The sequence below is a fragment of the Chiloscyllium plagiosum genome, unplaced genomic scaffold (assembly GCF_037043375.1).
Source record: "Chiloscyllium plagiosum isolate Xiang-an unplaced genomic scaffold, Cpla_swu_hap1 HiC_scaffold_37, whole genome shotgun sequence".
Taxonomy (NCBI): domain Eukaryota; kingdom Metazoa; phylum Chordata; class Chondrichthyes; order Orectolobiformes; family Hemiscylliidae; genus Chiloscyllium; species Chiloscyllium plagiosum.
The window spans coordinates 50348663-50372200 of NW_028270175.1; the positions used below are offsets into that span (position 1 = coordinate 50348663).

Genomic DNA, 23538 nt, shown 5'->3' on the forward strand with positions numbered 1-23538 from the left:
CTACAAGTGTCTCCAGCGGAACAGAATAACCAGGGAGGTCTCATTAGTGACTTGTCAAGTTGCATCCAAATCAACTTTAGTGGTAGGAGACAGAGGGTGGTGGTAGAAGGCTGTTTGTGTGACTGGAGGCTAGTGTCCAATGGTGTATTACAGGGATCAGTGCTGTGTCTCTTATTATTTCTGATTCGGAGGTGTTGGCGTTGGACTGGGGTGGACAACGTTAAAAAATGCATAACACCAGGTTGTAGTCCAAAAGGTTTATTCGGCGGCATTAGCTTTCGAACCACTTCATCAGAGTGCACAACCACCTGATGAAGAAGCAGCGCTTCGAAAGCTCGTGCCTCTGAATAAACCTGTTGGACTATAAGCTGATGTTTTGTGATTTTAAGCCTTATCATAAATGATGCAGCTGTGAATATGGACGAGGGGTTGGGGTGTCATAAGTAAGTGTGTGTTTGATACAAAGTTTAGCCGGGTGGTTGGCAGTGAGGAGGAAGGCCTTATGTTTCATGAAGATAGAGAGGAAATGGTCAGATGGGTGGATCAATGGCAGATGGAATGTAACCCTGATAAGTATGAGGTGATGAACTTTGCAAGGAGGAACCAGATAGGGGAGGATTCAATGAATGACAGCACCCTAGGAAGCTCAGAGGGTGCTTCTCCACACATCCCTGAATGTGACTGCACAGGTTATTGCACAATTTGGGAAAGCATAGGGGAGCGTAAAAACAGCCTTTATACATCGAAGCATAGATTATAAGAGCTATCCGGAACTTTGGTTTTGCCAAGATGGAATACTGTGTGTAGTTCTGGGAGCCACATTACAGGAAGGATGTGATTGTACTGGAGGGGGTGCAGAGCAGATTCACCAGGATGTTCCCTGGGATGGAGTATTACAGCAATGGAGAGAGGCTGGATAAGCTCGGGTTGTCTACTTTGGAGCAGAGAAGGCTGAGGGGGCCGTGAATCAGAAGGATAAGATTACAAGGGACATGGACAATGTGGATAGATAGCAGCTGTTCCTTTTAGTCAAAGGGCTACACTTTTAAAGTGAAGGGTTTGAGGTTTAGTGAGGATTTGAGAACTGTTTTTCACCCAGAGTTTGTTGGGGTCGGGAATGCACGTCTTGAGAGGGGGGTTGTCATGGTAACCTCAAAACCATTAGAAAATACATGGTTGTGCACTTGAAATGCCATAAGATTCACAGTTACGGGCCTTGTGTCAGAAAGTGGGCCTAATGTAGACTGTGCTGTATTTCTGATGGTACAGAGACTGTAATTCTGTTATTGAATGGATGTGAGAGGTCAATCATTGAGTAGCTTAAGATTTCTGAAGAGTATCTTATCAAAGTATATAAGAGACAACTTGAAATATCTTCTGAAAATATGTCAATGGCAAAATTACGAGAAAACTTTGCAGCTTTCTTACAGTCTGATACCAGATAATTGAGGACAGTGAAATAGCAGAACTATGGAGCAAATACTTCAGTTATGCCTTCACAGAAGAAAACAAAACAAAAAAGAACACTCCTAGAAATACCAGGGAACTTCAGTCTAGAGAGAAAAAGGGAATAGCAACTAAATTAGCAACTAAACAGTTTTAGAGAAAAATATTGGACTGAAATTAATGGGCATAGACAAAGACAACAGAGATTTATGAAATGGGAATCATATTTGAGAAAGTGGCTTTTAGCAAAATTATGGAGAAGTTATCAATGCAATACGATTGGAATCTCAGAAAGATTTTTGATAAAGCCCCAAACCTTTTGTGCAAATTCGAATCCTGTCCGGACTGGGGCTAATATATGGTCATGGTTTTAGAAGTGGAGAGCTGGCAAGAAACAGTGAATAAGATTAAAACCATGTCATTTTTTTTAATGTAAGGCTTAGAGGATAGATCAAGGATCGAGATTTGGCATTCAGCTATTCCCAATACACAACATATCTTTGTTTGAGGGGCTCAACAGCATTCTTCCAAAGTCTGCAGACAGTATTAAACAATGTTAGCTTGTGAGTGGATGAAGAGGATACAAAAAAGGCTCCAAGGTGATTGAGAGAAGTGGAGAGAGTGGACAAATACGTGGTAGATGGAGAGCAATGGGAGAGATGAGAGGTTGTGCACTTTGATGGGAACAATAGAATGGCAGCCTATCATTTGAAAAGGGAGTGGTTGAAAATTGCTCTCTAAATGAACTTAAGCTGCATTTTTGGTTTATTTTTGTGCACCCATCCGAGTCCATGTAGGGCAGTGAGTTCTGAAGCCAGAAGTCAATACTGGCAATGGCATTGGCACACTGACCAGTGTACATCGGCCCAGCAAATGGGGACCTGTAATATTGAAAATAATCTGTCCTCCCTGTACACTAGTCACTGAAAGCAATATTGCAGGAGCAGAAAGCAGGTAGGAAGATAAATGGTGTATTCACCTTCATTTCAGGGGAATTTGAATACAAATGGTCATTTGCTGCAACTGTGCAGGGCCTTAGTGGGACCCCATCTCGGACATTTGCAGTATTATGTGCAGTTTTGGTCTCCTTGCCTAGCAAAGGACAAACCTAACATTGAGGGAGAGCAGTGAAGGATGACCAGACTGATCTCTGGGACGATAGGCTTGTTTTGGGAGTAGAGTCTGGGGTAACTGGGCCTGTATTTCATGGGGATTAGGAAAATGAGTGGAGATATCATTGAAATATCTCAAACTCTGACAGTGTGAGACAGATTGGAATCAGGGATGATTGTTTGCTTTGTAGAAAACAGTCAAATCGTATTTAATACACAAGCGTTATCAAAGAACCGCGTGTATATTGAATACAGGAGCAAACTTAATGTGCTGAAAGCACTACATCATTTCTCGTTTTATATTTCACAACGTTTAAACATATTATGGGATATGAACATTGTATGGGGAAAACTGCTTTGAGGAAATGTTCGGACATGAACTAGCATGGGGAAAGCTCAATGTATTGAATGACGTCCTCCTTTCCCGATGTTTGTGTGCAGTCTGTGGGAAAGCTCTGTAAATGTTGTCACAAGCTCTCAGATGTTAGGAAGGAGGCCTCTGCAGGGTCGGCAGGACTGTGTTTCCCATTCTCTTTTCTGATAACGAGGCTCGTGCCAAGTGTTCTGTCCGGTTTTATTCTTTAAGACCTCAGAGCAGTTTGATACAATTGAGTGTCCTACTTGGCCGATTCAGAGACCATGTCTGTGCGTCTGGAGTCACTTTTAGGCCAAATCAGGAAAGCACGGGAGATTCACTTCCTGAAAGTATATTGGTGAAGGAGATCGATGTTTACAATCAACATTGGACACATGATCACAACTAAATACACCAGAGTTTAGGTCTCGATATTTTATTAATTATATTTAACTTCCACCAGCTGCCAGAGCATTATCCTGGTCTGGATTCGTAATACAATGATAGTTCCACAACAGCACCATCCCCACATGGGGAAAAATCGGATACCACACTGACCTGATTATTTCGGTGCTACTTGACAGCTCTGTCAAATAGAACTCCCACCAATTTGACTATCGTGATGGGACTGAGGGGGTGGTAATTGGTCAGATTGTAATTATTCTCCTCTTCGGGGACTGGACGAAGCTGAGTAATTTTCCACATTGCCAGGGAGATGTCAGAGTGACACGGCTTGCTGTACAGCACAAGCGTTCAGTCCTATTACAGGAATGGTGTCAGGGCCCACTGCCTTTGTCGTATCTACTGTGTTCAGGTGTTTCTTCATGTCACGTGCAGCAAATCGAATTGATGGAAGACTAGCATCTGTGAGTCTGTGGGCATCATGATGAATGTGAGTTGGATCAACCACTCAATACTTCTGGCTGAGTGTAGTACAGACACCACACCCTGGACTCAGCATGTCTGTCAGCATCGACGACAACGGTCTTTTCACAACAGAGAGCGGCGCGAGCTGGGCGGAAGTAAAGTTGGAGCGCAGAGCTGGTCGGGAAGGGAAGTGATTGATATTTGAGGGATGTGTTCTGGACCCCAGGCCCTACAAAGTAGGGCCTCCCTCCCATCCTCCTCCTCTAACTTAACTTTAAAGTCCACAGGTAAGCTACTTAGTGTTCTTGTTTTGGAGACTAAGTGTAGAGTAATGGCAGCGCAGGCAGTGGAATGCTCCTCCTGCAGGATGTTTGAGGTAGGGATGACCACCAATACTTCTGCCGACTTTATCTGCAGGAAATGCAGTCAGATCCTGCTCCTCACAGAACGTGTTAGGGCACTGGAGCTGGAGTTGGATGAACTGAGGATTATTCGAGAGGATGAGAGGGTGATAGATAGAGGCTACAGGGACATAGCTACGCCAGAGAACAGAGGTAGCTGGGTAACAGTTAGAGTTGGGAAGGGGAGGAAGCAGGCAGTGCAGGGATCCCCGTGGACGTTCCACTCAACAATAAGTATACCGCTTTGGATACTGTTGGGGGGAAGGCCTAGCAGGTGTAAGCTGCAGTGACCCGGTCTCTGGCACGAGTTCCGGCTCTGAGGCTCAGAAGGGAAAGGGAAAAGGAGAAGAGCGCTAGTTATAAGAGACTCTATAGTTAGAGGGACGGACAGGCGGTTCGGCGGAGATGGGCGAGACTCTCGGTTGGTTTGTTGCCTCCCGGATGCCAGGATCCGAGACGTCTCGGACCGTGTCTTCAGAATTCTTAAAGGGGAGGGTGTGTAGCCAGAAGTCGTGGTGCATGTTGGCACCAACGACATAGGTAGGAAGAGGGGTGGGAAGGTCATTCAGAAGCTCAGAGAGTTAGTCTGGAAGCTAAAAGCTAGGACAGACAGAGTCGTCATCTCTGGGTTGTTGCCGGTGCCATGTGACAGTGAGGCAAGGAATAGGGAGAGAGTGCAGTTGTACACGTGACTGCAAGGATGGTGTAGGAGGGAGGGCTTCAGGTATTTGGACAATTGGACAGCATTCGAGGGAAGGTGCGACCTGTACAAGCAGGACGGGTTGCACCTGAACCAGAAGGGCACCAATATCCTGGGAGGGAGGTTTGCTAGCACTCTTCGGGGAGGTTTAAACTAATTTGGCAGGGGGATGGGATCCGGACTTGTAGTCAAGCAAGTAGGTTAGCTGTTTGTCAGGATGTTCAAGAATGTAGGGAGGTTGTGGAGAAGGTAGCACTGACAGGGAATACTTGCGGACACAGAGATGGGTTCAAGTGCGTATACTTTAACGCAAGGAGTATCAGAAATAAGGTGGGTGAACTTAAGGCGTGGATCGGTACCTGGGACTAAGATGTTGTGGCCATCATGGAAACGTGGATTGAAGAGGGACAAGAATGGTTGTTAGAGGTTCCTGGTTACAGACGTTTCAGTAAGATTAGGGATGGTGGTAAAAAAGGAGAGGGGTGGCGTTGCTAATTAGAAATGGTATAACGGCTGCAGAAAGGCAGTTCGAGGGGATTTGCCTTCGGAGGTAGTATGGACTGAAGTCAGAAATAGGAAAGGAGCAGTCACCTTGTTGGATGTTTACTATAGGGCCCCCAATAGCAGCAGAGATGTGGAGAAACAGATTGGGAAACAGATTTTGGAAAGGTGCAGAAGCCACAGGGTAGTAGTCATGGGCGATTTCAACTTCCCAAATATTGATTGGAAGCACTTTAGATCAAGTAGATTGGATGGGACGGTGTTTTAGCAGTGTGTCCAGGAAGCCTTTCTAACTCAGTATGTAGATTGTCCGGCCAGAGAGGAGGCCATATTGGATTTGGTACTTGGTAACGAACCGGGACAAGTGAGGGGTTTGTTAGTGGGTGAACATTTTGGTGATGGTGACCACAATTCTGTGACTTTCACCTTGGTTATGGAGAGAGATAGGTGCGTGCAACAGGGTAGGTTTTACAATTGGGGGAAGGGTAAATACGATGCTGTAAGACAGGATCTGAGGAACATAAGTTGGGAGCATAGGCTGTCAGGGAATGATGTCGTGGAAATGTGGGACTTTTTCAAGGAACAGATACGATGTGTCCTTGATACGTATGTACCTGTCAGGCAGGAAAGAGATAGTCGTGTGAGGGAACTTTGGTTGACGAGGGAGGTTGAATCTCTTGTAAAGAGGAAGAAGGAGGCTTACATAAGGTTGAGGAAACAAGGTTCAGACAGAGCATTGGAGGGAGCTGAAGAAAGGGATCAGGAGAACTAAGAGAGGGCATGAAAAATCTTTGTCGGATAGGATCAAGGATAACCCCAAGGCGTTTTATGCGTATGTGAGAAACATGAGAATGACGAGAACGAGGGTAGGTCCGATCAAGGACAGTAGTGGGAGACTGTGTATTGAGTCAGAAGAGATAGGAGAAGTCTTGAATGAGTACTTTTCTTCAGTATTTACAAACGAGAGGGACCGTATTGTTGAAGAGGAGAGTATGAAACGGACTGGTAAGCTAGAAGAGATACTTGTTAGGAAGGAAGATGTGTTGGACATTTTGAACAACTTGAGGATAGACAAGTCCCCCGGGCCTGACGGGATATATCCTAGGATTATTTGGGAAGCAAGAGAGGAAATTGCAGAACCGTTGGCAATGATCTTTTCATCTTCACTGTCAACGGGGGTGGTACCAGGGGACTGGAGAGTGGTGAATGTTGTGCCCCTGTTCAAAAAAGGGAACAGGGATAACCCTGGGAATTACAGGCCAGTTAGTCTTACTTCGGTGGTAGGCAAAGTAATGGAAAGGGTACTGAGGGATAGGATTTATGAGTATCTGGAAAGACACTGCTTGATTAGGGACAGCCAGCACGGATTTGTGAAGGGTAGGTCTTGCCTTACAAGTCTTATTGAATTCTTTGAGGAGGTGACCAAGCATGTGGATGAGGGTAGAGCAGTGGATGTAGTATACATGGATTTTAGTAAGGCATTTGATAAGGTTCCCCATGATAGGCTTATGCGGAAAGTCAGGAGGCATGGGATAGAGGGAAATTTGGCCAGTTGGATAGAAAACTAGCTAACCGTTTGAAGTCAGAGAGTGGTGGTGGATGGTAAATATTCAGCCTGGAACCCAGTTACAAGTGGAGTTCCGCAGGGATCAGTTCTGGGTCCTCTGCTGTTTGTAATCTTTATTAATGACTTGGAAGAGGGAGTCGAAGGGTGGGTCAGTAAATTTGCAGATGATACGAAGATTTGTGGAGTTGTGGATAGTGAGGAGGACTGTTATCGGCTGCAAAGGGACTTAGATATGATGCAGAGCTGGGCTGAGGAGTGGCAGATGGAGTTCAATCCTGTCAAGCGTGAGGTGGTCCATTTTGGAAGGACAAATAAGAATGTGGAATACAGGGTGGAATGTGGAATAAAGGTAGGGTTCTTAGTAAGGTGGATGAGCAGAGGGATCTTGGGGTCTATGTTCATAGATTTTTGAAAGTTGCCACTCAGGTGGATCGAGCTTGTAAGAAGGCCTATGGTGTATTAGCGTTCATTAGCAGAGAGATTGAATTTAAGAGTCGTGAAGTGATGTTGCAGCTGTACAGGACTTTGGTTAGGCCACATTTGGAGTCTGTGTGCAGTTCTGGTCGCCTCACTTTGGGAAAGATATGGAAGCTTTGGAGAGGGTGCAGAGAAGATTTACCAGGATGTTGCCTGGAATGGAGAATAGGTCGTACGAGGATAGGTTGAGAGTGCTTGGCCTTTTCTCATTGTAACGGCGAAGGATGAGGGGTGACTTGTTAGAGGTTTATAAGATGATCAGAGGAATAGATAGAGTAGACAGTCAGAAACTTTTTCCCCGGGTACAACAGAGTGTTACAAGGGGACATAAATTTAAGGTGAAGGGTGGAAGGTATAGGGGAGATGTCAGGGATAGGTTCTTTACCCAGAGGGTGGGGGGGGGGGGCACTGCCTGTGGGTGTGGCAGAGTCCGAATCATTGGCAACCTTTAAGCGGCAATTGGATTGGTACATGGATGGATGCTTAAGTTAGGACAAATGTTTGGCACAACATCGTGGGCTGAAGGGCCTGTTCTGTGCTGTATTGTTCTATGTTCTATGTTCATCTGCAGAGACAGGGAAACAGCGTTATCATTTGAAGCCCAGTTGACACTTCTTCAGAGCTGAAAAGGATTGGAAACTTGGATCTTTAATTCCTTGTCAGAGATGAGGGATGGGTGACAGGGAAAAGAGGGTGTGGCAAAGATAAACGGGCTTTTAGCACTGGTGAACGAGTGGATTATGTAAAATGGGTTTAAATTAAGGTGTGCATGGGAAAAAGGAGTTCTCTCTATTGAGTGCAAGATAAAGAAGACACAACCACACAAGGTCATAGCGAAACCAGGAGGGAGAATGTTGACTATGTGGCATTTTATAGATCTGGCCATAGATGTGTTTTCACAGTCGAGATCATTGCCCCCTTTAGACAAAGGAATCCAGGTGTTTGACTTCTTATTGGCACGAGTAAGCATTTCATGCTGCCTTAGTATTGTAATATGGAGAAAAAAACAAATCACCATATGTAGTTTGGGCTGAGTATCGTTAAACTGTCATGTTTAATATTGTTTCAAATTTGCAGTGTTTATCTTTAAGTGCTTGTTTTTGAAGTTAGCATTATATGGAGTGTAGGAGGTTGGGCGGTGACATTGTAAAAGTTTCTAAAATCATGAGAGATATGGATAGGGTGAATAGCCAAGATGTTTCCAACGACATGGGGGAGTTCAGCCATAGTAGGCATAGTTTAAGGTGAAAGAGGGAAGATTTAAAAGGAACAGAGGGTGGTGTGGGTATGGAATGAGCTGACAGAGGAAGAGTGGTAGATGCATGTACAGCTACAACACTTAAAACTCATTTGGACAAACATATGAAGAGGAAACATTTCGAGGCATACAGGCCAAATGAAAGCAGATGGGACTAGCTTAATTTGGAGATCCTGGCCAGCAGGGACATTTTGTACTGCTTCATGCAGGGTCAGTGTGGGTTTGTGAAAGGGAATTATATTTGCCCTGTAAAATCATGCAAGGTATTTGTGGAGATGCCTGAGAATGTAACAAGTGGATTTGATAAAGGGGATCTGGTAGGTATGAGTCTTTCCAGAGATTTTCCACAAGGTATTACAAAATAAAAGTTCTTACACAAGACAGAATCGTCGGCATTGTATGAGAGGTACACTATGGAGTGGAGTGGGTAGTTAATGAGATGAGTTTGGTAAGATAGCACCAGGAAACGAGCTCGGCCTCGTGCAGACAACCCCTCTGTCACACTCAATGAAAATGTCACTGAGACAGTTCTTTGTTAGGTTCAGCCCAGTGAGGCGAAGACTCTGCTGTCCTCACTCCCAGTTACAAAGCTGCAGAACAAATGCTCATCCAAAACTCTCCATCGCCTGAACTCACAGCAATATCCCTTTCACTCATCATTCTTCATAATACTGACTCGTATTGCATGATACTATCGAAATGTCTTCATTTCAGCATTCTGAAACCTGTGAACATATCCTTCAATGACATTTTTTCTCAGTCTTCCCTACTCTGCCTCCACTCCAAAACACACTCATTTAGGCCCAGCTGGTCCATGCCAACCAAAATGTCCATCCACACCCACCCCATTTCCCTGCCCTTGCTCTGTATCCCTCTAATCCTTTCCTAACTGTGCATTTGTCCAAATTCCTTTTCAATGTTGTTATTGTACCCACCTCAATCACTTCCACTGACAGCTCAGTCCATATGCATACCACACTCTGTGTAAAATTTTTGCCCCTCAGGTTCCTTTTTATATACTTTTTTCCTTTCCAATCATTAATGGATGTCGTCTAGTCCTCGATTCCCCAACCTTAGGAAAAGATTTGAAGTATTCACCCCATGCACGCCTCTCATGATTTTATAAGATTTACACTTCTATAAGAACCCTCTCAGTTTCCTACGCTGTAAAGAAATAAGTTCTAACCTGTCCAACAACTGCCTATAACTTCGAGCCGTTAGTCCAGGAAACATCTTTGTAAATTTCTTCTACACTCTTTCTCGTTCAATAATATCCTTTCTAGAGCAAGGTGAACAAAACTGAACATAATACTCCAACTGCAGCCTTACCAACATCATGTACAACTGCAACATAATGTCTCAATGTCTATGCTCAATGCCCTGATCTAGGCCAGTATGCCAACAGCCTACTTCACTGTCCTGTGTATCTGTGACTCAAATGTCAGATAACCGTGCACCTGATCTCCAACGTCCTTTTGTTCCACTACACTCCTTAAGACCCTCTCATTCATCATTAAACTCCTACCTGGATTTGACTTTCCAAAAAGCAAGACGTCACACTTATCTATATTAAACGCGATTTGCTATTTCTCAGCCCACTTCTCCAGCTGAGCAAGGTACTGCTGAAACTTCTGATAATGTTCCTCATTGTAAATGATGTCTCCTAATTTAATGTCATCTGAAAACTTACTAACCTTGCGTTGTGCACTCTGGTCTAACTCATTGAGATAGATAACAAACAGCAATGGGCCCAGGACCTAATACTGAGGCACTCCACTAGTCACAGGCCTCCAGTCCGACAAGCATACCTCCACCACAGCCATTTGTTTCATAACGTCAAGCCAATTGTGTCGCCAATTTGTCGGTTTACAATGGAGTCCATGCGATCTACCTTCCAGAGCGGCCTACCATGTGGAACCATATCAAAGGCCTTACTGAAATCCATATAGACTATGTCCACCACCCTGCCCTTGTCAACCTTCCTGGTCCCTTCCTCAAAAACTCTAACAAAATTTGTAAGGCATGATTTGCTATACACAAAGCTATGCTGACTGCTCCAAGTCAAACTCTGTCTTTCCAAATGCATGCATATCTTATATCTCAGAACCTTCTCAAGCGGTTTACCGAAACCAGATGTGAAGTCTACTTCCCAGACATTTATTTGCAGCCCTTCTTGAATAAGGGCACATTTATTACCGCCCAGTCTTCCAGGACCTTGGCCCATGAACTGTCTTCTCTTGCCTCTTGCAGTGCTCTTGGGTATGTATGGTCAGGACCAAGAGATTTATCTGACATTATGCATTCTAATATGTCCATCAGCACCTCTGCTGTGATATTGACTGTACCAAGGTATCACAACTAACCTCCCAAAGGTCACAGGTCTTCATGTCTTTCTTCATGGCAAACACAGAAGGGGAATTGAGGACCTCACCCATCTCTTGAGGTTTTACACAGGCATGCCTATTTTGGATTGTAAGACGTCCTATTCTCTCTCTGGTTGTTCTTTTTCTTTCCTATACTGAATTTGGATTCACATTAATCTGCTCAGCCAAGGCTATCTCATACCCGCTTTTCGCCCTGCTGATTTCCTTCTTCACTAAACTCCTGTATTCCCTGTGTACATCCAGGGATTCCCTTGGTCCCTGTTGCCTGTACCTGAGCCACGCCTCCATTTTTTTCTGGTCAGAGCCTCAATATTCTTGTCATCCAGGGTTCTCTCTTCCAGCCTCACTTTCCCTTCATCCTCACAGGAACATGTAGACCTTGAACTCGAGCTATCTCACTTTTGAAGCCTTCCAAATTCCCCGGGATCATTTTACCTCGAAACAAACTACTCCCATCAACCCCTGCAATCCTCTGTCTAATTCCAACAAAATACGCCTTGCCCCAATTTAGTACTTGAAACTGTGGACTAATTTTGTCCCGACCATAACTATTTTAAAATTAATACAGCTCTAGTCACTTCCCGAGTAGTACCCTCTACATGCTGCTTGTGGAAGCTTTCCTGAACAAACTTAACAAAGTACATTCCAGCTAAGTTTGTAACCCTCTGGAAGTCTCAGTCTATGTTAGGAAAATTGAAATCACCTATTATAACAACCCTATTACTTCTGCACGCCTCGCCAGTCTTCCTGAATATTTGTTCCTCTAAATCCCATTGATTATTTGGAGGCTTATAGTGCAACCACTATAACATCACCATCCCCCTCTTACTTCTTAGCACCGTTCACAAAACTTCATTCGATATTATCTCAGTTATTTCAACTTAAAATACTAGTGGTATGCGCCTGAATCCGAACTATTGGTATTTAAATTGTTTCCATTTACATCTCTTCCTCGCAGTGATTTTCACATTCGCAGCATCCCTTGTCAAGGTACAGTGGAGATATGGAGCTGGAAATGGATGGGAACTGCACATCCTGTCACTTCCAGCATTTGTTATATGTTTCCCCACACTGGGCAGTGATCTAACACAGTGGTACCGAACAATGCAACAGTCTGGGTTTATACATGAATGAACCAGTGCGGTCTGCACAGCTCCCCACGCTGGACATTTAGCCCAGGATTATAGATCAAGCATTGGTGTGGGCTGCACAGAGTTCCATTCTGGATATTGCTGCTTGTATTCAGCTATACGCTCGCCGGATCTACACAGTGCTCCATCCTGAAAGTATAATGGATAGGGTGGTTTTGTGAGTTGGATTGAGAATGTGAGAGAACTAAAACATCTGGCAATACCTTATTTTGTGTTTTCATTCTTGTAATTGGACCCTTCAAATGCTGACTCATCCCTAGACCCGACCCTCTGGATGAGTCATGGTGAGTGTTGTTGCATCATCTGAGTCTGCAACATGACCAACAAAAGGAGCAGAGGCTGCAGAGAGGGGAGTATCCGTATAATGGAATGAGGGAATCACAATCAGATCAGCCGTGGTCTTTGTGAATGGTGGGGCAGGATTGAATGGACCACTAATGCAACTAATTCAAATATTTCTGTTTGTTCCACGCAAAGTCCCCTTCTCTCCCAGTGTCCCATATTTATGGGGAGTGAGGCACTTCCTGCTGTCCTTGCATAACAGGATGCTGGGCCTCAATAACCTCCAGATTTCCCTGTGCCCCAGTTTTGACCTCTGAGTGCCCCAGTCTCAAGCAGTTGAATGACTGCGTCCTGTTCCTGTGTCCCAATTTTGGGAAGCTGAGTGACTGCCTCCTGATCCAAGGTTTGCGAAAGTAGATGTCCTCCTCCTGCTACTGACTAACAGGCTCCAATAGCTCTGTGCTCACCTGCTGCTCCTGTGGAATGGGGTTGAGGGCCTCTTCACATTCCTGAAAGCCTCTCTTGACTAAAAACCTTTCTCCTGTTTCTGTGAAACACCATTAAAGTCTGAATGATGTATTTTTGTATTTTATTCTCAGTAATTGATTAATTCAGAAGCTGAATAGCCTCCTCCTGTTCCTGCGTTATACACTCAAGAGGCAATAGAGTCTCAGACATGTACAGCACTAAAAAATACCTTTTGGTCTGATCGCCCATACCGACGAAATATCCTAAATAAATCTCGTCCCCTCTTGCCAGCACTTGGCCCATCTCCCTCTAACTACTTCCCATGCATGTATCCATCCAAATGCCTTTTACATGGTGTAATTGTACCTGCCTCCACCACCTCTTTTGGTTGTTCAATCCATACACACAGCAGTCTCTGTGTGAAAATGTTGTCCCTCATGTCCCTTTTAAAATCTTTCCCCCTCTCACCTTAAACCTAAGTCTTCTAATTTTGGACTCGCCTATCCTGGGGAAAAGACGTTGACTGTTTACCTTATCTATGCCCCTCATCATTTTATATACCTCTTTAAGGTCATCCCTCAGCCTCAACACTTGAAAACAGTCCCAGCCTACTCAAACTCTCCCTGTAACTCTAAACCTCCAACACCTGCAAAAATCTTTTAAATCTCTTCTGCACCTTTTCAAGTTTGACAACATCTTTCCGACAGCAGGGAGACCAGAATTAAAGGCAGTATTACAAAAGTGGCCAAATCAATGTCCTGTACAGATGCAACATGTGAGAAAATGTTTAGACTCAAAGCACGGACCAAAAAGGGAAGATCACCAAGTGCCTTCTTCACTACACTATCTACCTGTGATAGCACTTTCAAGGAATGGAGAACCTGCACCACCAGGTGACACAGTAGCTCAGTGACTAGCATTGCTGCTTCAGAGCGCAGCGATCTGGGTTTAATTCCATCCCTGAATGACTGCCTGTGCGGAGTTTGTACATTCTCCCCATGTCTGTGTGAGTTTCCTCCGGATGTTATGTTTCCCTCCGACAGTATAAAGATATACAGGTAAGGGTAGATTGACCATGCTAAATTGTGTATAGTACCCAGGGATGTGTAGGCGAGGTGGATTAGTCATGGGAAATACAGGCTCAGAGGGATAGGATAGGGGTTTGTCAAGTGGGATACTGTTTAGAGGTTCGGTGTGGCCTCAATGGGCCGAATAGCCTGTTTCCTCACTGTAGGGAATCTAAAATTTCTATGGCGTTTTCCTTGATTGGCAGCTTTCGACAAGACCCTCCCTATATGTCTTGCCTTGATTTGTCTTGCCAAACTGCAACACCTCACATTTAACTAAAATAAACTCCATCTGCCACTCCTCAGCTCACCTAAGCAAAGTCCCATTATAGTCTGAGAGATCATGCTTCACTGTCGACTACACCTACCAATTTGGTATTATCTACAAAAGTACTGACCATACTTCATATACTCAAATGCAAATGATTTGTATAAGTGACAAAATGCAGTGGACTCACTATTGAACTTTGCGGCACGTCACTGGTTACAGGTCTCCAAGTTTAATGAACAAATGTCACTGTCGCGCCCTGTCTCCAATATTCAAGAAAATTTTGGATCTAAATGGCGAGCTCTCCCTGGATTCCAGGCAGTCTTACCTTGCTAACCAATCTATTATGTTTTCTTAAATAATGACACTATGTTATCAGCCCTCCAGTCTTTTGACACCTCACTATGGAAATCAATGTTACAAATATGTCAGCAAAATGCTGAGCAAGCTTTTTCCTAGCTTCCCACAAACATCTGGGTTACAACTGCTCAGGTCCCAGGGATTTGTTCACCTTTATGTGTTTTAAAATGCCCAACGCCTCCTTGTAATACAGACACTTTCAAGGTATCACTATATATTTCTTGATTCTCTCTGGTAACCTCCTCCACATTAAATACTGAGGAGAAATACTTGTTTAGTATCCCTCCAATCTCCTGTGGTTCCAAACATAGGTAGTCTTACTGATCTTTAAGGGGCCCTATTCTCTACCTAGTTAATCTTTTGCCATTAAAGGATTTGTAGAATTTCTTTAATGCCTCGTTAACCCTATTTCTAAAGCCATCTCTTGTCCACATTTTTCTGGCCGATTTCCCCGTTGACGAGATACTTGTTGTCCTTTTCACGTCTCTGGATTTACTTGATCTCAGCTCTGTCTACCTGACATATGCCTCCTTCCTTACCTTGATCAGAGCATCAATATATCTAGCCATCCAGCACTCCCTGCATAGACCAGCCTAGCCCCTCTCACTAATGGGAACACGTTGGCTCTGGACTCTCTGAAACCAAGTTTTGATGGCCTTGCATTTTCCAACCATCCCTTTACCTGTCAATAGGGTATTCAAATCAGCCTTTCACAGGGCTCGCCTAATACTTTCAAAATTGGCCATGTTCAAAGTTAGGACTTTAATGTTTACATCAGGTCTTTCCTATTCCAAAACTAATTTAAAACTAATATTTCTGCGTAACAGACTTGAAAGTTAGATAAACACTTCCTGCCCCTCTGTAACAGGCTCAAGAGGCTGAATGGGCTCCTCGTGGCTCACTGTAATAGACTGGAAAGGTGAAGGACCTCAACCTATCCTTGTGTAACAGACCCGAGACATTAAATGAGACAGCAACCCGTGGATTACGAGCAGCCGTTAAACTGTATCTGATGGAGGTCCATCCCTTCTCAGTTACAGACACACAAACAACACCAAGTACTCCAGGTGCCCTCTCAATAACACCTCATACAGCTGCAGCTACACATCTCTTCGTTTTGAATGATTCTGTTGGCAAAATGTGCCAATATTCTCGATTTCCACCTTTTCAAGTAGCAACAGGCTAATATGGGCTGAATGGTATTCTCTTATCCCTCTGTAAGAGGCCCATAGGGACAGAATTGCTTCGGCCAGTTGCTGAGCACCAATCTCAATGCTCTGTTGCAAGGTTATGAAAGGATTTGATAACAGGGAACTTAAAACCAGGAGTAGCCTCACACTGGTAAATAGGTATTATAATTTGGGTTAAGGTATCTAGAAACTTGTCCACCTGACTGTTTTTATGGTACCAATCTGATATTTTATAATTGCCTCCTTTCATAAACAGAGCGGAACATATATAGACCCCTGCAGTGTCCTGTTAATGCTCTCATGTACAAGTTAAAAAAACAAGATTTAAAAGATTTAAAGATTTATGGTCCATCCCTCAGCAACCCTCATCCATTCCATCCAAACCCAGTAAATGTTCCCTTTTATCGTGATATGAAAAGTGATGTGTGGAACTGGTTAACTGAGCATGTTTGTTTAGTCATGATTTGATGATGCCGGTGTTGGACTGGGGTATACAAAGTTAAAAGTCACACAACACCAGGTTATAGTCCAATAGGTTTTAATTGGAAGCACATTAGCTTTCGAAGCGCCGCTCCTTCATCAGGTGATAGTGGAAGACTCACTTCTAAGGTACAGAATACATAGCAAAAATTTACACTGTGATGTAACGGAAATGAGACATTGAAAAATACCTTGATTTGAGAGTCTTTCATCTCATTGAATACCATGATAGTTTCATTTCTTTCATGTGTAAATCACAAAACCTTTTTATTTTAAAGTTGCATTCTCAGGTTAGCTGTTACAATGAGTGTTAGCTGGACAATATGTTGAAGGTGTTCGCCCCCGTGCTCTCTGTCTATACCATGATGTTTAGATTGATTCTAATCTGAAACGTGAGATAACAGAGTTTTACATGAATTCATGCAGTTTTTGAGCAAAGTACAATGTAACTCTGCAAGTACAAATTCAACTCACAAAATATATGTGTGCATGTGGGTTTTTGTCTGCTTGTGTGTGGGTTTGTCTTGGTTGGGGGTTGTGAGTGTAAGAGGGAGTGTATTTGTGTGTATAGTGATGTAGAGTGTCTTAAGTCTGTGAGGGGGTGCATGTGTGAGTGTGGGAGTGTGTGCGTGACTTGGGTGGGGGGAGTTAAGTGTCAGTGAGAGAGAGTGTATATGTGTGTGCATGAATGTAGAGTGGTCTAAGTCTCTGATCGGATGCCTGTGTGAGTGTGCGTGTCTGTAAGTGTGTGTGTGAGTTTCTGTGTGCGTGTGTCCGTATGTATGTGCGTGTATAGGAGTGCCTGCGTGTGTGTGTGTACAGTGCAATGGTGGTCACCTGTAATGTGACATGAACCTAAGGCCCCGGTGGAGGCCCTCCCTATGGGTCCCGAAATTAGTTCTCAGCCTCTGCTCGGCCACTTGTCGCTGCTGCCTGTCCCAAAGTCCATCTTGAAGAATGGTCACCCGAAGGTCCGTGGTTGAATGACCGGGACCACTGAAGTGTTCCCCAACTGGGAGGGAACCCTCCTGTCTGTTGATTGTTGTGCGGAGCCCATTGATCCATTGTCGTAGCCTTTGCTCAGTTTCCCAGTGTTTGTTCAGTGACTGTGATTAATGCCAATCTCCATGGATTCTAATAATTCCAGTGGAGGGTTTCCATCTTTAAATGATAAATAGGCGCCATTCAATGTGTTATCCCAAAGTGTGAGCCGGACCATCACAGACAGCACTGACAGAGATCAGCAGATTTAGAGAGGGAGCGGAGAGATCAGAATCTGAGAACATTAGACTGGAATGTTCCAAAAATGTATCCGAATCTGGGAACATTAGACTGGCATGTTCCAACATCCATTTATGTTTGGTATGTTTCTGCATTTTATTGGTGGTCATTATCATTGCGGATCTATTACCCTCTTCTCATTATTCAATATTTTTATTATCCTTTCCTGGCTATCGTTGGTGTTCCTGGTAAGTGTCGCTGTCCAATTCTTTTTTCTATAAACCAATTATGACTGTATTACTGTTCTTTTATATAGTCTACACTTCTTGTCACTATTATTTTCCTGTTGAAACTCTCGATCCATATATTCACTCTACAGACCACTACTAACTTTATCAAGGAATGTGTTCAATTACTGTCTCACTCTCTGCTCTGGCAGTGTTACTCATGGGTCTCTATGTTTCAGCGGAGAACTACAATTTATTGTATCATTGCCTTTGTTATTTAACTGTTAGCCGCATGGAGGTCACTCTCTACTGTTCTGGTTACAAGCTCCACTTCCTTCCACTGTTTCCATCTCATCCCTGGCCAATATCTGCGGCTGAAGCAGACAAGTCACAACTATGGGGGATCCCTTTGACCATGAGCTGATTCCTGACACCATGCCCTGACCATTTCTAACTTGAACTACTCGCCACTCCAAAATATATCTCATTGGCTTAGTCCATCTGCTGTTTGAACCTTGAGCTATGAAATACAGTCTTAATGAAGCCAATAATCTGCTGCTGACACTCCCGGCTTCAAACTGCCGAAGCAAATCTGATTTGACCTCAGACCAAACTCCCATCCATCTGTCATTCATGTGCACGCCGATGTATATTGCTGTTTTTTTCTGGCAATAGCTTTATTTTGACATTCTCAAACACTTTACCGTATCTGTCCATGAAACTTCTCTCGTTCTCTCTCTGTCGATTAACAAAAAGCCTGCCAGTTGTTCTTATTTAAAATAGTTTCTTGCATGTGCGTTTCTTCTCAAACAATGAGTTTCGCATTCAACCACGCCAATCCCGCACACACACACTCTCTCTCAGTCTCTGATGAATACACACACAGCAAATCTTCTCATTGACGACATTGTAGGAATTTGATGCGAGTATAGTTAGCATTTGATAGTAAAGTTTGCAATACTCTCTATGCTCGTCAGATAGTGCAATTAACTGAGCAACACACTAGCATGGTCGGCACAGCTCTCCATGCTGGGCTGTCATCTTGTCCCAGTTTATGTTGTTTGTGGTGTTCTGTCAAGCAGATTCAGAATTTGATGTAACAAACCATTTCAGCTGATCTGACAATACCTTTATTCAATGTTCTGATACTTTTAAGTTTACTCTCGAAGATTCTCACTTCTCCAGTTAGTCCCACTGCCCTGTCTTTTTCCCCATATTTCCACAACATCTTTTCAGTTAATTAACTGTCTCTTTCTGTCTTTAATGTGAATCTCTGTCCCTCTGTTTCTTTCCCTGGCCTTTGTTTATGCCTCCCTAGTGTATCGAGTGCTGGCATTGTGAAGCTAAGAAACAGTGAAATGGTGTGTGTCAGGCTGTGTTTCACTTCCTGGTATGTCCCATGTGATGGTCCATGGACAGGGGTGTTTCAGAAGTTATGAGACACATCCTTGTAACTTCGTCTGTACCTGTATTTGTCCCTCTCAAGTAAAGGGCCAGGGATCTAAAGTGTGTGACAATGCTGTCACTTAAAAAAAAAACATTATTTTCTCCTTTCTTTAAATAAGAGATCTTAAAGGCCAAACTGCCGACTGAAAACGGCTCAAGTAAATGACTTACGACACTTTTAGGGTTTATAATAAATAGCAGTAGCAACGGCCTAGTAACTTATCCCCAGCTGCTACTGTCTCTGAAACCTGACTTGAAGATGTTTCCTCCTGAATTGGAGAACTGTATGCAAGAATATATGTCTGAATGTTCCATTTTTCCAAAGGATGTGTTTACGGGATGTTGGTATATTGGAAGAGTTCATTTGTAGAAGGTACGGTATTCATTATTCGGTTATGGTTTCCAATCGTTAAATTCTTCTAACTTCCTCTTCATTTTGTATGGATTTTCATTAGAGTCTTTAAGTATGTTGTGTTTTGCTTAATGGTGAGTGGTTTGACTCATTGCATCACATCTGGAACTCCCACTTCACATCTACCTTTAAAATAAGGAAAGGTTGGCATCCAAGCTACCTTCTTAAAATAGTTTGAGGCAGTCTGGTTGGTCTATTGCAAACTGGGGTCTCTTGTCTGGTTCTAAATCGATAATACCAAACTGGTTTAGAATTACAATCCCTACAGTGTGTAAACAAGCCATGCAACCCAACAAGTCCACACTGACCCTCCGAGAAGTAACCTACCCAGACCCATTCCGCCCGTCTATTATTACACATTTACCCCGACTAAGGCACCTAACCCACACATCCCTGAAAACTATGCACAACTAACCATGACCAATTCACCTGACATGCACATCTTTGGGTTGTGGGAGGAAACCAGAGCATCCAGAATAGGCTCATGCAGACACTGGAGAGTATGCACTGAGAGAGTATTGGGTTCAAAGGTCGCGTATGGTAGTTGTTTGGTTCTTTGGTTCCGGTTGTTGAATTCGGATGGTTTAAACAGTGTTTTGTGTATAAAGATTATTTCAGTCATTAAGAGTTCTCGGGGTGTGGAAGAAGTGAAGTTGGGGGTTTTACAAAAGGTAATGAAGGCAAAGCTGTAGGAATTGGCAGACAAACTGGAGTTGGGGTTGTGTTTGTCTGTGAGAAAATGAGAGATAATTACAGCCAGAGCTTGGCAATTACATTTGGTGGAACCGCCTTCAGAGTCTTTGGAAATGGCTAGAATTCAATTTCAAATGAGGCGCCTTGAACATGAGAAGGAATTGAAACTGTTTGAATTATGATGAAAAGTAGAAATGAAAGAAAAGGAAATGAAGAAGAAAGAAAGAAAAAGAGAGAAGAAAAGCACAGAGTTTCAACTTCAAAGGTTAGTAATTAGAGAGGAAAGTTGACATATAGGGTCGAGATGAAGGTAGGCTGGATAAGGACAATAGTGAGGATGAGCAACCCCATAGTAGCCAAAGGCCTGATGGAGATCTCTTTTAATAAACCCAGGCATTATCTAAATTTGATGAGAAGAATGGGGGAGCCTTTTTAATTCCATTTGAGAAAGTGGCTAAACAAATGCAGTGCCCAGTGACCATGTGGGTTTAGTTGATTCAAACAAAGCTGATAGGTATTTGCATCCCTATTGGAGGCGGTGTCTGAGGAGGAGGAGGTGAAGAAAGCCATCTGAAGTGCATATGAGCTTGTGCCAGAAGCCGACAGACATTGTTTCAGGAATCTAAAATAGTGTCCCTGGTTCAACGCACATTGAGTTTGAAAGAATCGAACAAAGTAATTTTGTAAAGTGGGAAGGGCATTAAAAACAGAGCAAACCAATGGCACTCTTAGAGAGATTCTTAATTTGGAGAAGTACAACAATTCACTTCCTGCAGTCCTGAGAATTCGTGTGGAAGAGCAGAGAGTTAAAACGGCAAGATTAGAAGCTGAAATGGCTGATGATAATGATTTGCTTCAGAAATCAAAGTCTGGTTTCTGTGAGGGATTGAGAAGAATGTGCGAGATCTTCTTAAAACATATCCCTGTGAGAGTAAGGTTTGCTGGCATAGGCCAGGAGTAGCAGGTAAAGAGGTTAGAGCATTAAGAGGCACAGAAGTATGTAATTCTTTTATGCTGAGACATGAGGAGCTATGTCATTCAGAGGGACTATTGGAGAGATGAGAAGTGCTCCGTTACGTAATGTGTGGTTGGAGCGTCCAGTGGAAACATCAACAGATTTATTCCACAATGGGGAAGGAGGCCTTGAGCTTGGTGTTGGTGTTACAACATTTCAGCATTTAAATTGTGAATAACATACCTGAGACAAATCTTTATTACTGATCGTGACCCCTTAAAGTTTTTGAAGAAATTTAGGGAGAAGAATGCCAGTCTCTTTCGATTGAGCATATTATTGCTGCCATTCAATTTGAAATTATACCGTTGATAGGGCGAGAAACCTAAGGTTTGACACGTTGTGGAGACTTGGATGAAGAAAGGCAAAGGCATTCTGTGGCAGGAGTGAAATGACTGAAATCGAATCTAGTTGTGAACATTTGTATGCTCAGAGTCAATGTAATATATATACATTTCAGTATACTAATAGAGGAAGGTTAGGAGGTCTAAAATGAATCCATCTTTGTATATTGATGGATCATTTTATGAAAAGTAAGTTGTGAGTTTACTATCACTGTAAAGAGGTTATGTTCTCTTAGGTTGTTTTTGAAGAGAGGTTCTAAAGGCAGAGGTGCAGAACTGCAGTCTGAACACAGTTTGAGTAAAGAACTGAGGAGGCCTTTAGGTTTCATTAAACGGTGGTAATAATCGAAGGGCAGTGGCCGGCTCTCCCAGACCAGGTTTTTCTCGTTTTGTTTTTAGCTGCAGCATTCAGAAGCTGCTGGAGATCCTCGAATGGTTGGAAGTATCAATACGTGATCCCCAGCTGCTTTTCTCTCTTAGATCTCTGTTGATGTTGATTTCTCCTGGATCAGAAAATTGCATGTAAGAATCTATATTTGAATATATCATTGTGCAAAGCAGTGTATACCAAGAAGGTACGGTATCTATTGCTTGTGTAAGTGTTCCAACATGTAAGCTATCCCAAAATATTCTTTTCTTCGACTGGATTTTAAATAAAAGATTTGAATATATTATATTTTGCTTAATGTTGAGAGTTTGACCAGTCACAACATATCTGGAACGCACACTTCACATCTATGTTTAAAATAAGAATAGGTTTGGGACTAAGCGGCTTTCTTAAAATATTTTGCGGGGATCTGGCCTGGTCCACAACACTTGTAGCTCAGGGGTTTCTGACTGACTCCTATTATTGAAAGGTTAGTGGAGGGGCTGTGGGTGGTTTGCTGGCGGTTGTGCTGTGAGCTGCCTCAGACATTCAGGGAGACCTGAGGATTTGGTGACCCAACTTTCGATGGAGCATGGGGACTGCAGTTACAGCATCTGGGTCTGTAACATGAACTCAAAATGGAGCAGAGGCTGTACAGAGGGGAAGCTCTGAAACTACGGAGTGACCCTGTGTGGGGAAAGGGATCTGCTGGACCCACCCCGGGTTTTCCAGGAACAGCTTCCCAAGCTCCATTTAACCCAGGAGCACAGTGTGAGGGGACACTGACTGAACAAGGAGCTGGTCACAGAGCGGTGTCACCTCCTTGAACACGACCTGCAGCTTCACACCAGGGGGAGGATTCGTGCTGCCAGTGGCCGTTATGGTCACAGTTTCATTCAGCTTCTATGATCCAGAACGTTCCAGGCAGGACCGGGTGACATATCCATCATTTCACAGTATCTCAACATCAATGTCACCATTCGGTGATGGAGGGTGTATGTGGTGGATGAGGTAAATACATTGTTTCTCCCACAGCAGGGAGCTGCCGGGTGTATTCAGTATAGTGGGATTCCCGATGGTGTACATGGCATCTGCAGAGTACCCATGTCAATGGGCAGAGGTAGAGGAATTGAAGGAGCTCTCTCTCTCTATTAATGTTGCAGCGTGGCCATGCACACTACATCATGTTGGTGAATATCCACTGTCCTGGCAGCAGTCACGGCCTCTTCATTCAGAAGCAGTCAGCCATTCCCATCGTCATCGGGTCTCCACGTAAAAAGAAATGAACATATTTTGGATAAAGGCCGTCCCCTTGATGCACGTTTCAAAACGTCAGGCCCACCACAAATCAACCACATCAACGTATTCCATGTGTACGGAGAGCAATGGGGTCACTTGTAGTGTCTGGGAGCAGACGATCAAGGATGGAGCAAAACCTCCCATGTCTGAACGGGTCTGAGTGAACCCCCCAGTACACAGTGT

The 23538-nt window shown here is 43.6% G+C and overlaps 1 long non-coding RNA gene across 3 annotated transcripts in view; it reads left to right on the forward strand.

Annotated features, from left to right (window-relative positions):
• Nucleotides 1-23538, forward strand: part of LOC148139813 (uncharacterized) — an 82607-nt gene that overhangs the window by 36717 nt on the left and 22352 nt on the right. The window lies entirely within an intron of this gene.